This window comes from Cupressus sempervirens, chromosome 3, assembly GCF_028749045.1.
Source record: "Cupressus sempervirens isolate cs-2001-9-10 chromosome 3, ASM2874904v1, whole genome shotgun sequence".
Classification (NCBI taxonomy): Eukaryota; Viridiplantae; Streptophyta; class Pinopsida; order Cupressales; family Cupressaceae; genus Cupressus; species Cupressus sempervirens.
In genome coordinates this window covers 367,203,794-367,223,099 of record NC_143120.1, presented here as the reverse complement: position 1 = coordinate 367,223,099, position 19,306 = coordinate 367,203,794, and positions in this window count along the sequence as shown.

Below are 19,306 nucleotides of genomic sequence, written 5' to 3'. Positions count from 1 at the left end.
TTGTATAGTACAAACCTCTTGATGTTTTATAATTAACAATTTGTCAACAAAATTGTTAAATCCTTGAACAAGGTGATCTTTAACAGGACTTGAGAGTTCTCGTTTTAAACTTATTGTATTATCCTTTAATAGGGTAAACATTATATAAGTGGAATTAAATCTCTTAGAAGAGTAGCTTTTTATAGGACATTTGATACTCCTAATATTGTATTAGACACTTTTAATATGGATCTATGAGACCAAAATATTGTGTTATGATTCTATATGTGTGTGATGTTTTTTTTTGAGGTTGTTACTTTACATCTTAGTTAATAATAGTACGAGTACAAACTATCAGTAATGTTATGAGTTGTAGTAGTAGATATCAGTAAAAATATGTAATAGACTATTAGTTTGTGTTTTACAAAGTGATTAAGGTTAAAGTTAATCCAACCACCCCCCCCCCCCCCCCCCCCCCGCCCTTCTAAGTGCTCTACTTGAATCTTTCCAACAATTGGTATTAGAGCTCTTCATTCTCTGAGAAAATTTTTTAACAGATTGGAGTAGATCTAAGATAATGGAAGGTTATAGGCATTTTAAATAGTAAGAGGATTCTCATTAATAGATACATGACCTATGGGATAAGCTAAGAACCTCATTTTCAAAAAGAAAGGAGCTAAACAAAAATTTATAGACGAGTCTTGATGACCTAGATAGATTGTTCAAAGGAATTATGAACTTGAAGAAGTTGACATTGTTATTATTTATTTATTGAACAAAAATAGTGATCTACTTGAAGAACTTAGCCAAATGAAGAAATAACATGAAAATCAAGCTCTAAGAATGATAGAGGTATTTGAAAGAATGAGAAATGTAAACGATGGAAAAGAAAATCTTGAGACAAAGAAAATAGAAGCTAAAGAAATAATAATTAGAAAGGATATACTTCTGGAAAGGAAACAAAAGGGAATTCATGCAAGAAATGATTTGAGAGAAAAAATAGTAAAAGAAATCAATAACTAGAAATAAAAAAATCAGAAGCTAAAAAAATAAAATGGAGATTTGAGGAACAATCTAAAAGTTGATAAGGAAGTCAAAGGAAGACTTACACAATTTGAAGAAAGTATGTAGGAACTTGGTAAACAACTAAAGAGTTAAAGGAAAAAAGATATCTCTACAAGTCTAGGATATATTGGTAATAACAAAATGAAAAAGGAGAATCCTCAAAATATCAACAATAGCCAACAAAATAATCAAGTGATGCACAAGGTAAAAAATTAAATAAACCTACTTGTTATAATTGTGGAAAATATAGACATACTTTGAATGTCTATAGAAATAACAACAAATAAGCACACAATTTTATGGTTATTATTATAATTAACCAATTTGGTAACAAAGGCTATGAGTCTAGAACTGATACTAATAGTGGAACAACTGAGATAACTTTCTATAGATATTATTATAAATGCAATCATCACTATGGACATAAAGTTGAAGAATGAAGAACCTATACACTAACAAATAGAAAATCAATAGAAAATCAAAGATAATGATCTTATCAAATGCTATCAATGTGGAAAACTTGGACATCTAACTATGAAGTGTAGGATAGGAATTGTGTGACCCTAGAGATCACTTAGACTACCATGATTTATATATTTTAAGTTTGGATATTTTTTCTATAACTACAAATATCAATTTTCCACCAATAATGATTAGGATGTGAAAGGAAAATGAATTGTACTTTGGGAACTAGCCAAAGAGGATATGAGAAAGATATGGAAAAAGTAAGAAGAAGATGCAATATCAATGGAGGACCCTATGTCCGATAACATAGGGAGTTCATATTTTAACTTATGCAAGTAAGTAATTACTTAGGGACATATTTTCATTGAGCTATTGAAAAAAGTCCCTAAAGATGAGTTTGGAATAGAAAACACTTAAAAGAGCATGGAAAATTTGTAGTAATAAGATGTAGTTGATGAAAAAGTGAACTAATATCGATAAATAAGTTTACCGTGGGTATGGAATTTATTGTCAAATTACAATATATTATTTGGTACAATGGTCATTAGACACTTCACCACTATATAAAGGAATATATCATAAATAAATTATATTAAGAAATATAATTGTGGAAGAACAAGTCAATGGAGGAAATTACTACATATTGTGCATGTCTATTTGACAAAAGGATCAATTTTATTAATCGAGTTGTGAACCCTAGTTACAAGAAATTGTAACTTATCATGGAACATCATAGAAAGAAGAAGATTATTAATTAGTAGATCTAAGGAGGAAGAACCTGAGTATAAGTTGTGCTCTTTAAAATCTACAAACATAAATGGATCTAGAGCTTTTTCGGGGAAAACAAGTAAAGTAATATTAAACAAGGAAATAATAACATTTATCAAAAAAAGAAAATTGAAATTGGCAACAAAGAGATAAGTGAAACATATAAGGAGTTCTACAAGGGAGAAGGACTATCGAGCAATGAGTTTGGACATCTAGAATAAAAAGGATTAGATCATATCATGCATACACCAAATTTTTTTGAAGCAGATTGGATCTAGTGTGTGTTAAGCATAATACATAGAAACTACATATGGATGGTAGGAGGAAGACAACTGGAGATAACAAAATAAATAATTATCTATAATGAATTATCCAAATTCAATAATAAGGAGACAACAAAATGGAGGAGGACCAAATAACATGGTTTGTTATAAACCTTCTATACTTTAGACCCTACAAGACCTAGGGGTTCTCCATGATTCCATAACATTTTCATATACTTACCTCTTCTTGGAATCAATAAGAAGTTAACTCTATTATTCAACTACAACACACCAAATGAGAACAAAATCTAAGCTAGAAACCTAATAATATGCCTTTCAAATGTGGAGGATGGAGTTCAAAAATAACTTACAATAAGTAAAAAACAAAGGGAAATATGATTTTGATTAAAATTGCAACAAGATATACTAATCAGATAACTACGAAAGCACATCATCTGGTTGAGATGACTACCTTATATATGAGGGCATGGAGTCATGGGAAACAAGGTTATTGCACATTACACATATGAAATGGCTTTAGATATATGAGATGATACCTTAAAATATTTCACAACAATCATTCTCATTCAACCTACTTATCAAATCCTTGTATAATACCAAAAGATCTAGTATCTCTATCAAGAAAATTAATCAATTCATTGTATTAAAGCATCAAAGAGGAAAATGTATCTCACAACAAGACACTGAAAATAAAATTGGAAACTTTTTTTTTTCGATCCAAAACCCAACTAGATTATAAAACTGGAGAGAACTCAATCAAATTTTATTTTTATTAACATATTGCTATTCCTCATTTACATCAACATTATGACTCAAGAACTCAAAACCAACAAAGACTCAACACTAGATTCATCATATTTTCTCATGAAATCTATATAATATGTTGCTCACACATAATTGTGTAGGAGCACCTTAGGGAAGGGTAAATCCCTAATGCAATTTTGTCTTGTAAATGGTCTAGAAAACTATTTGGTGAATATGGACTATACATGAAGTCCCAAGGTATGTTTAGAAGGTGTGGTTAGGATGGAGATAGGGTTGGGTCATGTTTTTATCAACTAAGTCCTAATAAGCCTAGAAATGCCAAATATGACAAAATATTCAAAATATAGAAAAATTCCTAAAATGGGGCAAGAAGTGTTTAGGAAAGGTCCTTATATGTTTTAGGATCATTTTATGATGATCGAACCCTAACTGAATAAGTTTTGGGTGCTAAAATGCAAAATTGCCAAAAGTTGTCAAATTGCTCATTGACAACTTTGCAATTTTTGCAAAGTTGCAATGGTAATTTTTGCACTTTTCTAGAAAAGGAAAGATGATACTTTGTAAATTTACCCAAGGGTCTAATTAGTTAGAGGAATTCTATATAAGCATCATCCAATTCATTGCTAGGGGTTGGTTGAGTGGATGTATAGACAGTTCATGAAATAATAAGAAGTGATATTTTGGATCGAATTTTTTTTTTTCTTGGATTAATTTGCATTTTTTTTAGATGGATTAGTTTCTTGTGGTCATGGAGTGACTCTGTACATTCTTATTTTGATCACTAGTTTTTATTTTATTATGTTTTGAAATTTGTTTAGGTTCTTCATTCCTATTGTTTAGTCTTGACAAGGCCTCAATAAAATGGCTAATACTTGAGTTCCCATCGTTGGAACCCTATGGAATTTGGGAATCAACTAATCACCTATGAATATTATTTAGATAACAATTTTGGAGGTTGTGTGATTTAGTTTTTTATTTTTGAAGGTGAGCCTTAGGTAAGCTAGTGTTAGCTTGGCAAGGCGTAGCAATGCTTGCAAGAGAGTTCTAGCAAGAAAAATGGATTAGCATGTGCCAATATTGGTTGATAAATGGTAGAGTGGTTTCTATAGTGTCCATAAACTAGAGGAGGAAGTCTAGGAAGAATTTTTACTTTTTCTAGAGGTGTAGTTGTTGGCATTTCCCTAGAAACTGTTAAAAGTAGGGTTTTCTAGAAAGGTATTGTATGGACACTTTGAGGACCCAAGACCTAGAAAATCCTCTAGCCTAGTCCAATTGGAAACAAAGTCTAGAAGGAATCAATAGGAATTGTTAGGGTATTTTTCAAGATATTGACGGTTCCTTTTTCTTAGAGGGCTAATAGGGGCTCTTTGGACTACTAGGCCAAACATAGCAAGAATCATTTGTGAAGGTGGTAAACTTATCAAAATGATGTATAATGACTTGGAATGTGTCAAGAACCTCATGAGGAAGGTTTAAATTTGATTTGTATTTGCTCATATAATTTGGCAAACTTTTGGCTTGATAGGCCCAAAAGTGCATAGGTTGGATTTTTGGGGTTAGAGGAGTGGAAATTGAATTGATTGGTGAGTTTCTTGGTAGAAGGGGATTAGGAGATAGATTCCTCTAGGTAGGGTTAGAGAAGAGACCCTAAGAAGGATAAGAAGTATCCTTGGTCGAGAAAAAATAATGTAAGAGAAGAAGCTCTATCAAAGTGGTACCAGAGCCATAAGATTAAGGCTTGTGGTGGTATGTTATTTCTTACTAAATCAAGTGGATCTACAAAGATGGTGACCAATCCAAAATTGGAAAAGGAGGTAGATGAGTAGAAGAATATCATGGATGATAAAACTAGGCTTCTAGATGAGGCTAAAGAAGAGATGAAGGAGAAACTGAAGGAAATGGAAGAGGTAGCTCTAGCAAAGGAAGATGATGACACCAGCACCAATAAAGGCAAGAAAAAGGTAAACTTGGAGGATGAGATCCCTGAACCTAATCCTCCACTTGGTAAGCAAGAACCATTCCTAAAGGCCCTCAAAGAATTTTGAGGAAAGAGCCTTGAGAATATTCTAATGTTCCATAGAAAAATGGATATAGAAGTAGTCCTAGAATGGAGTGAGAGCATAGAGAATCATTTTGAATGTGAAGGGGTAATAGAGGCTTAGAAGGTAAAGGTGGCAAAGTTAAAATTGAAAGGATAGGCACTCACTTGGTGGAAGTTTGTACAAGAGGAAAGAGAGAGTGAAGGAAAGAAACCAATAGCCAACTAGAAGGCTATGGTAGATCCAACTTCACAAGCAAAGGTAGAATCTCAAACAAAAGGATCTTGATGTGCCTTCCTACACTGAAGAATTCCAAAAATTAGCTCTAAGGTCAAGGGTATAAGAGGTAGAAAACATCAAGGTGGAAAGATATCTAAAAGTCCTTAAGTGGGCTATACAAGATGAACTAATTTTATTCATCCTCATTGCCTTACATAGTTGTTTCCAAATTTCTTGAAAGGTAGAAGACAAGTTGAGTAAAAAGAATGACTCAAGCTCTAAAGGAAGGGGTAGAGATAGAGATTTTAGAGGAAAATCAAGGGTAGGTTCTAGTGGAAGGACCAATGATCAAAGGAGCTATGGAGAGTCCAAGTGGACTGAACAGACCACTAAAACTAGTCAAAGGGGAGATTACAAAAGAGGAAGAGCTTCTAATAATGTTGGCAGAGGAAGATATGGGAATAGTAGTAGGGGATCACAATTTAGCAACATAAAATGTTACCAATGTGGAAATTTAGGGCATCCTACCTATAGGTTTCTAGGGAAGGCATCAAAATCTTATGGAGAGAAGAAGATAACCTACATCCAAGAAGAAGATAGATAGAAAATAGGTGAGATAGACCTTGAAGTAGAAAAGGATGAGAACCTAATGTTGAGAAGAGTTTTGGTTAAGGAACTAGTGAAGGAAGAAGCTAAACAAAGGAGGGCACTTTTTAGGACTACATGTAAGGTACTTGGAAAGGTATGTAAGGTGGTCATAGACTTAGGGTCTACTAATAATGTGATATCAAAAGAAGCAATGCACAAGCTTGGTTTGAAAAAAATCCCACACGTGTGTCCTTATAGGGTAACTTGCCTAAATAAAGGGTAGAATATATTGGTGAATGAACAAGTATGGGTGGAAATTACCATTGGAAAGTACCAAGACAAGATCCTATGTGATGTACTTCCAATGAATGCTTTCCATCTACTACTAGGAAGACGTTTGTAGTATGATAAAGACATCGTGCATCATGGGAAGGAAAAAAGTATTCCTTCAAGAAGGATGGAGTCACCTATAAGATATAGTCATTGTTGGAAGAAGACAGGGTAGAAAGGTCTACTGCTAAGACATTATTTATGAGTGGGAAAGAGTTCCTTAAAGACATAAAGGAAGGTGAAGGACTAGGGTATTCCATCATGGTGAAGCCAAAGGAGGAGATGTCATCAGCACAAGAACCTATACCTACTGAAATATAAGAGTTGCTAGATCAGTTCAAGAATATTATATGTGATGGAGCACCACTAAAATTACCCACAAAGAGAGCCATAATTCATCAAATTGACTCCATACCAAGTGTATCTTTTCCAAACAAAGTTGCATAAAAGATGACACCAGATTAAATTAAGGAGATAGCAAAGTAAGTCCAAGAATTGTTTAATCAAGGCTTGATTAGGAAGAGGTTTAGCACATGTGCAATCCCAATTGTCCTAGCCCATAAAAAGGGAGGTAAGTGGAGAATGTTTACAAATTATAGGGAAATCAACAGAGTCATAATTAGATATAGATTTCCTATTCCTAGGATAGAGGATCTAATTGATTGTCTTGGTGGAGCTAGATATTTTTCTAAAATTGATCTCAAGAGGGGCTATTATTTGATTAGGATGAAGGAGGGTAATGAATGGGAGTCTACATTTAAGACTACTAAGGGTCTCTATGAGTGGTTGGTAATGCCATTTGGTCTTACCAATATACTAAGCACCTTCATGAGAGTTATGAATGAAGTCTTGAAGGATTATATAAGAGTGTTTTTTGTTGTGTACTTGGATGACATCCTCATCTTTAGAAAGACAAAAGAGGAGCATATGAAACACTTAGAAATGGTGTTGAGGAAGCTTCAAGAGGAGAATTTTATAGTGATCCTTAAGAAGAATGAATTCATGAAAGAAGAGCTAGTGTACTTGGGCTTTATGGTTTCCCAAGGAAGTTTGAAAATGGATAAGAGTACGGTAGAGGAAATCTTGAGTTAGCCTATTCCTAGATCTTCCATTGAGGTTAGAAGTTTCCATGGCCTAGCACAGTTCTATAAGAAGTTTGTGAGGAAGTTCAGTGAGATTTTTGCACCTATGAATGATACTATTAGGGGAGGCATGAAGACCAAATTCACATGGACCAAAGCTATAGATGAGAGTTTTGAAAGGTTGAAGAAAGAGGTGGAAACCCAACCAGTATTGGTCTTGCCAATTTTTGAGAAACTATTTTTGGTAGAGTGTCATGCTAGTAACATAGCAATGGGAGTAGTATTAAGCCAAGAAGGTAGGCCTATGGAATTTTTTTAGTGAAAGACTCAATGACACCAAGACAAGGTATTCAACATATGACTTGGAACTCTATGCACTTCTTCAAACCCTAAAAAAATGGAGGCATTACTTATTACCTAAGGAGTTTTTTTACTTTACTAACAACCAAGCATTAAGTTTTATCAATTCACAGGAGAAGCTTAGTTTGAAACAAGAAGGGAAGAAACAAAAAGGTTTTAGATGCTTTGAGTAGAAGGTTACTATTCAAGAGGTCAAGTTGCAGAGTGTTAGGATTGAAGCATTTGAGGATCTATATGGTGAAGACACTGATTTTTGAAACACATACAAGGTATGAAATAATTTTAAAAATCATTTCCATAGTTAATTTTTTGAATATACATTGCATAATGGGTTGTTGTTTAAGGGTCATAAATTGTGCATCCCAAGGGGATCCATGAGGGAGAATCTCATTCAAGAAAAGCACAATGGAAGCATGAGTAGGAATTTTGGCCTTAACAAGACCCTAGACCTAGTGGAATGGTTTTACTAGTGGCCCAAGATGCAAAGGGATGTGAGGAGATAGGTAGAGCAGTGTGGCATATGTTATAAAGCAAAGGACACCTCATCCAATGTAGGACTCCACCAGCTTCTACCCATCCCTAATAGGTCTTGTGAGTGCATAAGCATGGATTTCATAGTAGGATTACCTAGGACTAAGATAGGGTTAGATAGTGTGTTTGTGATAGTTGATAGATTCAACAAGATGGGTCATTTCATCTCATGTAAAATAACACATGATGCTCTAGTCATATAGCTAATATATTCTTCAAAGAGGTGGTCAAAATTCATGGGCTACCAATGAGAATTGGTGTTGATAGAGATGTCAAGTTTATAGGGAATTTTTGGAAGACCCTATGGAGGAGATTGGGTACAAACTTTGCTCATGGTTCTACCTACCATCCCCAAATTGATGGGTAGAAAAAGGTCATTAATAGGGTCCTAGGCAACCTCTTAAGGTGTCTTACCAAAGAATATGGACAAAGTTGAGAACAAGTAATACCTCAAGAAGAGTATGCCTATAATGATAAAAAGACTAGAACAAATATATTGAGTCCTTTTCAAATAGTGTATGGGCCACATCTAAGGGGAATAATGGAGTTGAGGGAGCTACCAACACATGACACCATCAATGGTCATGTTCAAGATTTTGTTTAGTCTATGAAGGAGATACATGATCAGTTTAAGAAGACCCTAATGGAAACAAATTGGAAGTTGAAGGAAAAGAAGGATGAAGGGAGGAGAGACTTATAGTTTCAACTAGGAGATTTGGTCATGGTATATTTGACCAAATCTAGGCTACAAAAGGGCATCTCAAGCAAGTTATGAATGAAGAGGATTGGGCCATGCAAGGTGCTAGAGAAGTATGGTGCCAATGCCTACAAAATTGACCTGCCCAAAGACATGTCCATCTCTCTCATTTTCAATGTCAAAGACTTGATACCTTATAAGGCTCTAGGAATGGATGAAAATGACTATCAGATAGAGCAACACAAGGACATATCAAACTTGTAGGTACTTGAGAGGGAGCAACTACAAGTGGAGAAAATATTGCCCTCTAGGATGAAAAAGAGCACAAGGAACAAAGTTTACAAGGAGCATCTAGTGAAATGGAAAGATACCACTAAAGCTAAGGAAAATTGGATTTTTGAGAGTGACTTGAAGAAGAATGGCCGTAGTAAGGATTTTATCTCACCACAAGTACCTTAGGCTTCTTCTTGTAGGGTGAGTATGGTGCAGGAGCACCTTGGGGAAGGGAAACCCTCTAATGAAATTTTGGCTTCTAAATGGTCTAGCCAACCATTTGGTGAATGAAGAATATAGATGAAGTCCTAAGGTATTTTTAGAAGGTGTGGTTAGGTTTGAGATAGGTTTGTGTCATATTTTTAGCAACTAAGTCCTAATAAGCCTAGAAATGCCAAATATGACAAACTATGAAAAATATGAAAAAATGTCTAAAATGGGGAAATAAGTGTTTAGGAAAGGTCCTTAGATGTTTTAGGATCATTTTATGATGATTGAACCCAATTTGAATAAGTTTTGGCAACTAAGATGCAAAATTGTCAAAAGTTGTCAAATTGCTCATTGACAACTTTGCAATTTTTGTAATGGCAATTTGTGCACTTTTCTAGGAAAAGGAAAGGTGGGAGTTTGTAACTCAACCCAAGGGTCTAATTAGTTAGATGAAATCTATATAAGCATAATCCAACTTAGTGATAGGGATTGGTTGGGTGGATGTATGAATAGTTCATGAAATAACAAGAAGTTGTTGACAGGAAGCGAAATTTTGGATCAAAAGTTTGTTTTCTTGACTTAATTTGAATTTTATTTTAGATGTATTAGTTTCTTTTGGTCATGAAGTAATTCTATGCATTCTTTTTTTGATAACTAGTTTTCATTTTATTAGGTTTTGAAATTTGTTTACGTTCTTCATTCCTATTGTTTAGTCTTGACAGAGCGTCAATAAAATGGCTAATACTTGAGTTCCCATTTTTGGAACCCTATGGCCTTTTGTAATCAACTAATGACCTATGAATATTATGTAGATAACAATTTTTGAGGTTGTCAGAGTCATTTTCTTTTTTTTTCAAGCAGGCCCTAAGCAAGCTAGTGGAAGCTTGGTAAGGTGCAGTGATGCTTACAAGAGAGTTCTAGCAAGAACACTGGATTGGCACATACCAATATTAGTTTGGAAATGGTAGAGTGGTGTTTCTAGTGTCCATAAACTATAGGAGGAAGTCTATAAAGGATTTTTTACTTGTTCTAGAGGTGTAGTTATTTTCATTGCCCTATATACCCATAAAAGTAGGGTTTTCTGGAAAGGTATTGTACAGACACTTTGAGGACCCAAGACCTAAAAAATCCTTGAGCCTAGGTCAATTGGAAAAAAAGTATAGAAATCATCAATAGGCCTTATTAAGATATTTTTGAAGATTTTGAGGGTTCCTTGTTTCTAGGAGGGCTAATAAGGGCTCTTTGGGCTACTAGACCAAACAAAGAAAGAATGAGTTGTGAAGGTGGTAAACTTATCAAAATGATGTAGAATGACTTGAAATGTGTCAATAACCTCATGAGGAAGGTTTAAACTTTATTTTAATTTCTCATAGCATTTGGCAGACTTTTGGCTTGATAGGCCAAAAAGTCCATAGGTTGGATTTTTGGGGTTAGAGGAGTGGAAACTGAATTGATTGGTGAGTTTCTTGGTGGAAGGGGGTTAGGAAAGAGATTCCTCTAGGTAGGGTTAAAGGAGATAACCTAAGAATGCTAAGAAGAAGCCTTGGTAGAGAAAAAAGGCTCTAAGAGAAGAAGCTCCCCATCACATAAGATGATGCAGGAGCATCTAGCTTGGATTTTATGGACCTTATGGTTCACATGGTTGAGGATATGTTTGAGGCATATTGGTGGATCTTATCCTATGTGTACATGATGTTTGGAGTCATCATCATAGAGTTGGAGTCATTTTAGTGGTTGGTGGTAATGTGTTCTTATTTTTTGGCAAAGCTTTGGAGATTATGTTTGTGAGCTTCAATCTGAGGGATTTGGTGTGTGTGCTCCTAGATTTGGATAGTTGATTGGCACGTAGATTGAAGTCTAAGTGTGCATACTTGTATGTTGTCATATGAGTTAGTTATGCATTGTAAACTTGGGATCTATCCTAATTATTTAATTTTTTTGTCATGTATTTAATGTTTGTTGTCAAGCTGACTTGTGGCTTGAGGGTGTATTTAATGTGAGTTTTTATTTAATGTATATTATGCTAGGTCAACTTGTGGCTTAGTTTAGTATAAGTAGAGGGTCATTTGGAATCTAGAGTCATTTTCATTTAGCATGGAGAAGATGAGTAGGTAAGAGGAAAAAATCTTGAGCAAAGCTAGTAGCTAAGTGTGGCTTGGGAAGCAAGAAGGTTGCTTGGTGGCTTGTGAGCACAAGTTTAGATTTTCCTTGGAGGTTTCTACCAAAGCATGGATCTGGACTAGCTAGGGTTTGGGTTGGATCTTAAGGATCTTGCAAAACTAATACTTGCTTTGTATTTAGTCATAATCAGGAAGGCCTCATGGCCTAACATTGCATGTAATCAATTATTTTATGAATAAAGAGTTGTGTTTGGTATCATATCTTATATCTTGTGTTTTATTTTCATTATGTGGTTATTTTTTGGGGGTTGGGACATCTCCTTTGGGGATTCTCTCACCTTTTACTACATCATAAGAAATTGCTAGAAATGGTGATAACATAATAGTGGGAACTTTTCCAACAAGATGGAACCAACCCTATACAAAGAGGAGAAAGAAGAAGATATAGCAAAATGAAGAGGGTCGGATATGATCTCTAGATGAAAGATGTCACCTTCATTCTTCATCCACTACTAGATCCAAGATTCTCTCATCTCTGCCCAACTAAAAGCTAAATCAAATATCATCATTTCAATTTCAACCACTTGAAAATATCTCTAAAAATTATGATAAAATAAACTAGAATTAAAACCCAAATTGTTGCAACAATCTTTGCTAAAAGGCTCATCAAAGTTTTGGAAAATAAAAAACAATATTTTTGGGAAAACCTCCTCCAAATTTGGGACAAACCCAATTAAAGGTTTTTCCAAAAGATGTCTCTAAAATACCATAAGAAGCCATGAACATCAGTAAAGAAAGCCTCTATTGAAAAAACCTTGAAAAATATCCTCTAAAGTTAGACATTTACTCACTACATCTACAAGACTGAAAAGTTCATCTTCTCACCTTTCCATAAGCATATAACATTGATATGCCTTCTTAAAATTTATAGCACTAACTCTCCTCAAGAAAACATACAATCAAAAAATGTAGAACCCTTCAAAATATTAAAAATCTTTCTAATACACTATATAGTTTCAACTATATAATATATCATTTCCCATAAAAAATAAGCATAGACTTGAGGAATAAAAGGAAGTGTGAAGGTCAATCTAATTAGTTCATGCCTCTAGGTATGTGGGCCCTAGAAACCTTTTTCTTCTTCAATATTTATTTAATCCTATATTTGTAGCACTCACTATTGGAATTTAATATTCCTTTTTAACCTTTCAAGACACATTCTTTATGATATGTGGGCCCACTATCCTTTTGATTTCATTTAATACTTTCCAACCTAATCAATTTTGTCACTCAATGATGGGTACATATTTTAATGTTAATATTTTGGAAAACCATTTGATTTTTTCCTCCTAATTGCTCAATCAAACCTAGGTTGACCACTCATGTGACATGTGTCACTCCCTTATAGTTTGCACCATTCCTATCATCATCACTTCATTCTATAGCAATTGGGCACCCCCTACAGTCATGACAACATCCATGCTTTTGTAAGATGTTGCCAAGCTCTCCCAAAAATGTGTGATGATGACATGTGTCACTTGATGATGTCACCTACTACTTTCAATGTCTTATATGTATCCATTAGTGATTCTCTCATGCAAACACCTCATCTTTCACATCACTAACAATATATTGCACCCAACCATGTGGCATTCTATTGCATTTTTTAATTCTCTGACACCTACCTTCTAAAATTACATGATTCGGCCAAACATCTACTTCATCTAGTCAGTACTCCAAGTCCCACTTACCACTTTCCTCTTGGCACTCCATTTCATTTTTACATTCTAATTCCATTTCATTCGACACTCTATCACATTTTTGCATTCTCTAACACCCACCTTCTAAAATTACATGATTCAACCACATTTGTGCTTCATCTAGTCAACACTCCAAGTCTCACTTGCCACTTGGCACTCCATTTCATTTTTGCATTCTCATTCTAGCATCTCTCAAAAATGTATCATAATGACATGTGTCATTGTTGTCCTACTAGCCTCTTTGAGATCCACAACATGTGTCACAAGTTTTTTCTAGTATCTCTCAAAAATGCATCATAAGGACATGTGTCATTGTTGTCCTATTGACCTCTTTGAAATCAATACCATATGTCACAATTTGGTTTATTCTTGTGGTGCACACATCATTTCCATATCACCATGTCATTCATTCAATATTATAATACACATGCACTAAGTCGTCTAGTCCCACTTACTAACAGTATGCCTTGTGTCTTAAAGTGTGTTGCTTTAGAGATTTACCTTTTGTAAGTTTTTTTATAAAAATAAAATAAAATTTCCAGCCCTCATCCAATGTGTGATAAAGGCCAGGTCCTTTCCCATGACCAAAAATCACAGCAAATCTCACACTATTTCAACAACACTCCTATTTCCTTATATATGCACAAATAATCACCTTTCTGTGGCCCTTGATTGATCTTTGAAAAATAGTGGCCCCTTACCTTTCAAGTTCCTCTTCTTATACATTTGGAATTTCAAGACACACAATTCTCTACAAAATACCACATCTCCTTGGATCAATATTGTAACCCTATTGGTGAACATTTCCCCTACGGTAAAATGGCCCTCCTACTGTAAATTTTGATTCCTTTCTTAGACATGTACTCAAGCTGAGGGAATCCATTTGAAATGGTAAGTAAAATTAATGTGTATCCATGTTTGGTTAGTGTCTCTCATTTAATGGTATCACTCCAAACTATGGCATGCTCCTGATTCCACAAAGCCATCACAATTTATCAAACCAAGTCTCTTGTTTAGGAAATGACATTACCAATCACAATAAAAATTGTGCCTTAAATTACTTCCAAATTATGTATCTATGAGAAATAAAACACATTAACTCCATTTAGCATCTCCACACATTCATTATAAAGTGGGCTTCATATTCCTCTTGGAAAACCTGCCCCTCATCTGCAATAGGGTTCTACAATGTATCAATAACTATACACTTTATCATGCCCAAAATAATAGTGTCTTACCCATTTTAAATTCACACAAAATCTATCATAACAAATCACACCATTATATTTTCATTGGGTCAAGGAAAAACCTTGTTTTAATTGTGGCCCAGTAAAAAATTGTAGAGCCCCACCAATCACATAAGGCAGGCTCCTTTTCATGGAACATAGCACATCATGTGCTAAGCTATCAAACATTTAAGATCAATAGCCTGTATTGACATATCATTAATTTTTCCCTCTCACATTCTCAAATATGTATATCTATCTAATCTCCATGATGAATACCACCCATTTCCAAATAAAAACTCCCATGTGCTTTGATGGTCAACTCATAATAAAATGATGCCAATTTTTGCTTTGTTTTGGTCTTATAATGAATAACACACTGAGTAGGTGTAATACATAGGCCCTCCACAAAAATGTGTCCCTAGGAATAAATGGGTTATTTACATGATTTAATTTTAAATAAATGTCCACATATATAGAAAAAAATGGCATCACGTGTCATTGACCTCTCACAAACACTAGCAATTTTCCTTTTTAAAACATCAGCTCCAACCACAACATGTGGTGCCATAACTCACATATTAGATCTTGCAAAAGCTAATTGGGAATGTAGAAAATTACACTGGGAGATGCCTTTCCTTACATAGTGGAGGATAGTTGAAACAATCCATTTAATTTCTTGTGTTTTTGTGAGAAGACTAGATAGAGAAATCAACTACAGAGGCTCTTAAATTTGGTTACAATTATGATCAGGGTGGTGCAAAATTGCCTCTATGATTTGGTTTTCAACCCATTGATTAAGATCTCATAATATATTATCTCATGAGAAGACACTAGATAGAAGCTTCAGAAGAAGGGCTTATTGGGACTCAAAATTGCATTCCCTAATTTTGAGTACCATCCTAAAAAATTAAGCCCTATGAGTACATTTAATAAATGTGTACCCAACTATCATTTTGAGTCCAATGAAGTGTTCAATGTTTCTAACACTTTGCATTCATCATATCCATGTGTCCCATGATGATAAATTGTCATTCTAAATCATTTTATGAAGTTGCATTTTGACAAATATTCAAATCTACTTTTTTTCTTAAGTGTCAAATAGTGACAGGATACCAAATGGTAGAGGTAGGTGACATGGAGATGATTACATGGCATGGATTATGAGATGGGTGACATGGATAGAGGTGCCACATGTCACAATGGTATGGCAAAGTGTTGAGGTATTATGCGACATACCAGCACAATCTAGGAGCAACACATGGAGGTCAATGTTGAGGTGGCAGTTGCTAGATGGATGCACTAGATTGTGCCACAAGGCATAAGATTGATAGTTGTCACTATTTTGTGAAGAAAAGATGCACGCTAGTTAAGGATAGTGACATGGTGACCCAATCAAATGTGGAAAAGTGAGGACTAGTCTAGTGTTGCCATGTGGTACCTAGGTGGTGAAGGAATTGATAGGGAAAGAACAAGCCAATCGCATCATGACACATGTCAGGGTCAATCAAACCTAGTTTGACCCAGATTGATAATTGAAGTAAAAAATTCAAAAACGTAGAAAATTAAATTTTTTATTATTTTTTTCAAAATATGCATATAGGAGGTTTTTTAATAAACAAGGGTTATATTCTAAAGTTTAACTTTAGGATAAAGTCAAATTTTTGCATAAAAATATAGTCCTAAGGATCATGCTAGGAACCTAATTTTCAAATGGAGATTCTAGACATTTTTGGTAAGTGAATATAGGACTATCATATACTGTTCAAACCAAGAGAGAATGACCTTTCCATATTTGGGGTTTTTTTTTGCATAGGAAGCCATATGTTTGAGCTATTTAGGGTTTTGTACCAGGCGTCTATTTTCAACCACATTTTGTTATAGCAGTTCAGATTTGTTTTCTAATGAAATGGTGAGTTGGATGTGTGCCAAAGGTAGTAAGGATGTAGTTGGTGATAGTTTTTTCACTTCCAAATTAGTTTAGTAGAAGATCTTATCATAATTTTAGATGTATACCTAATATTTTATCAAAACAAGGGTTTCTCATAATTAGGTAGAGATATTTTGAGTTTGTTGAGATACAATGATGAGGTTCCTTTCAAATTTCAGTTAGATAGAGAAGAGAGATGCTTTGTAGTAGTAGTGTATGGAGATTCAAGTGGACATGTGTCACTTCTATATCAAATCTAGTTTCTTCTTCCCTTCCTATATCTTTCTCTTCCTCTCTCATTGTAAGGGTTGGTTCTAGTTAGTCTGTGATACCACAAGGTTGGATTCAGAGTTGTGATTCCACCATTCTTCATTTTTCTCTCTTGTATGAACAAAAATTATAAATTCTTATAAGAAAATAGATTATACAATTGTTTTCCATATATATTCTAAGTTTTTCCATATACCATGATGTATTGATTTTAAGGAAATTAATAAGAAAGCCCCATTAAAAGTTTCAGCTTGAAATTTGTCTCCATCTTCATGGGTTTGCAATTTTTTTGTTGATATATGCATAAGGTGCATTTTATCCAGTTTCATCTTGGCTTTGAAGTTGTATGCCATTGTATATTTTGCTATTGGGTCAAGGGCTTAAGTAAATTGCTTGATATACATTGACAGAATTGCAAGGATCATGGGAGGATATGATAAGCATGAATTTAATTTTGAAGGTAGATGTATAATTAAAAGGTAGATAGATAGATATGATATCTAAATATATGAGTATACTTTGGATATCCATATGTATGTTATGACTTAGTTAATTCCCAATGGATAAGGTACTAATTAGTTTAGGGAATGCATGTTGTATTGTTCATACTTGGTTTATGCTAATATTCAACATCATTTATCAAATCTTTTCCCTTTCATGTTGAAAGAGATAAAAGAGTTAACTTCACTTGTCTTATCTAGTTCATAGGTTGTTTAGCTATTTCATGCCTATGTTGTCTATATAAGAATTAGAAGAAATAAGGGTTTTATCTACTTTGTTTAGATTCAATTGTATGCTTTCCACACTAGTACCATATGAAGAATCTAGAGGTACACCCACTTGGGCTTTGTAGAGCTTGAAGTAGAAGAAGGGTCTAGCCTTATAGTTGGCCTAGTGTCTAAAAGGGTATGTTGTAGATGGGAAATAGTTGTTGGAATTTACAAGTGGGAACATTTACTTTTGAGAAGGGGTCATGAATCAGAATTCATAGTATTTAACCTCTAAGACTTTTATCTAAGATCATTCACATACATCTACCATATCTAATTGACATAAAAGAAAAGACATGCATGAAAATAGATAACACAAGATTTGGTCACCCAGAAACTCAGAGAAGGTAAAACTGGGGTGGGGATGACCCACAAATTATCACTGCAATAATATGTAACTATTTAAGGTTACAAAGTTTGACCACTTCCAATGGTCTACCTTGTGAAAGGCCTGCCCTATTAAAGGCTCTACACTCTATTAAAAGTGACCTATCTAAAGGATTTACAAACACTCACTTGGAATGTTACCCTATTAAAGGATTTACAACCCTATTAAGGATCTATAATATGGCTGCTAAACCAACCTATCTCCATAGGATTTTCATTCCGAATACAATGGCTAGAAAGTATTAGAATGTGTTGACTTGATGACTTACAATCTTTAATTGTTGATTCCAAATCCTTGTCCTGCTCAATTTGATCTGATCCTTCCTGATGTAATATGTCTCTGCTCATATTGCTAATACTCTTGTTCTAAAAAACTTGATTTTGTAGTGCTACTCTTCCTCTAATTCTTTGCATCCCTTTGAATTTTGCTAGCATTCTCCCATATATCTCTCTTCCATATACCTCTCTTACACACACGAATGATGAGGTATCAACCTCTTTATAAAGGCTTCGAAGACTTAGGATTAGATATGAATCCACGATCAATATTCATCCATCTTTTCCACTCAAATCTTTACACTTTTCCTATTGGTTTCATTCTTTCTCCATTTTTTTGATTGGATGCATGTTGAATACATAGGGAATGTAAAAGATTCAATCTTATCTTTTAGATCCTTTGAGATTCATCTTAAGTCAGCTCAAAAATGGTTTACATCTAAGTTTTTGAAGGCACAAACTCATATGATGATTCTATGTTACTTAGCACTTAATAATTTTTGATGCTCGACACATATAAGATTTCTATCTTTCTCAGCTCCTAGAGTAACTCTATCTCACTTAACGTCTATACTTTTCTCAACATCTATAGTGACTTGGCATCTATAGTGACTTGATAGTTGAAACTTGCTCAGCACTTGAAGTTTACTCAACACCTTTTGAATCTTTTGCTTGACACATACTATAGCTCAAAATCTATATCATACTCAACATCAACTTAGAAATTGGTTAAGTGTGTTGACACTCAATTGTCAAAACCAATCTGAGACCAACAATCTCCCCCTTTGACATAAGTGTCAAAAACACTTAACTAAACATTGTGAATCAGATCTCTATGAGTATAATACACCTCTTGTTCAACATTTATACCAAACTTCAAAAACTTGTTCAAAATTTTGTAAAATACTATAT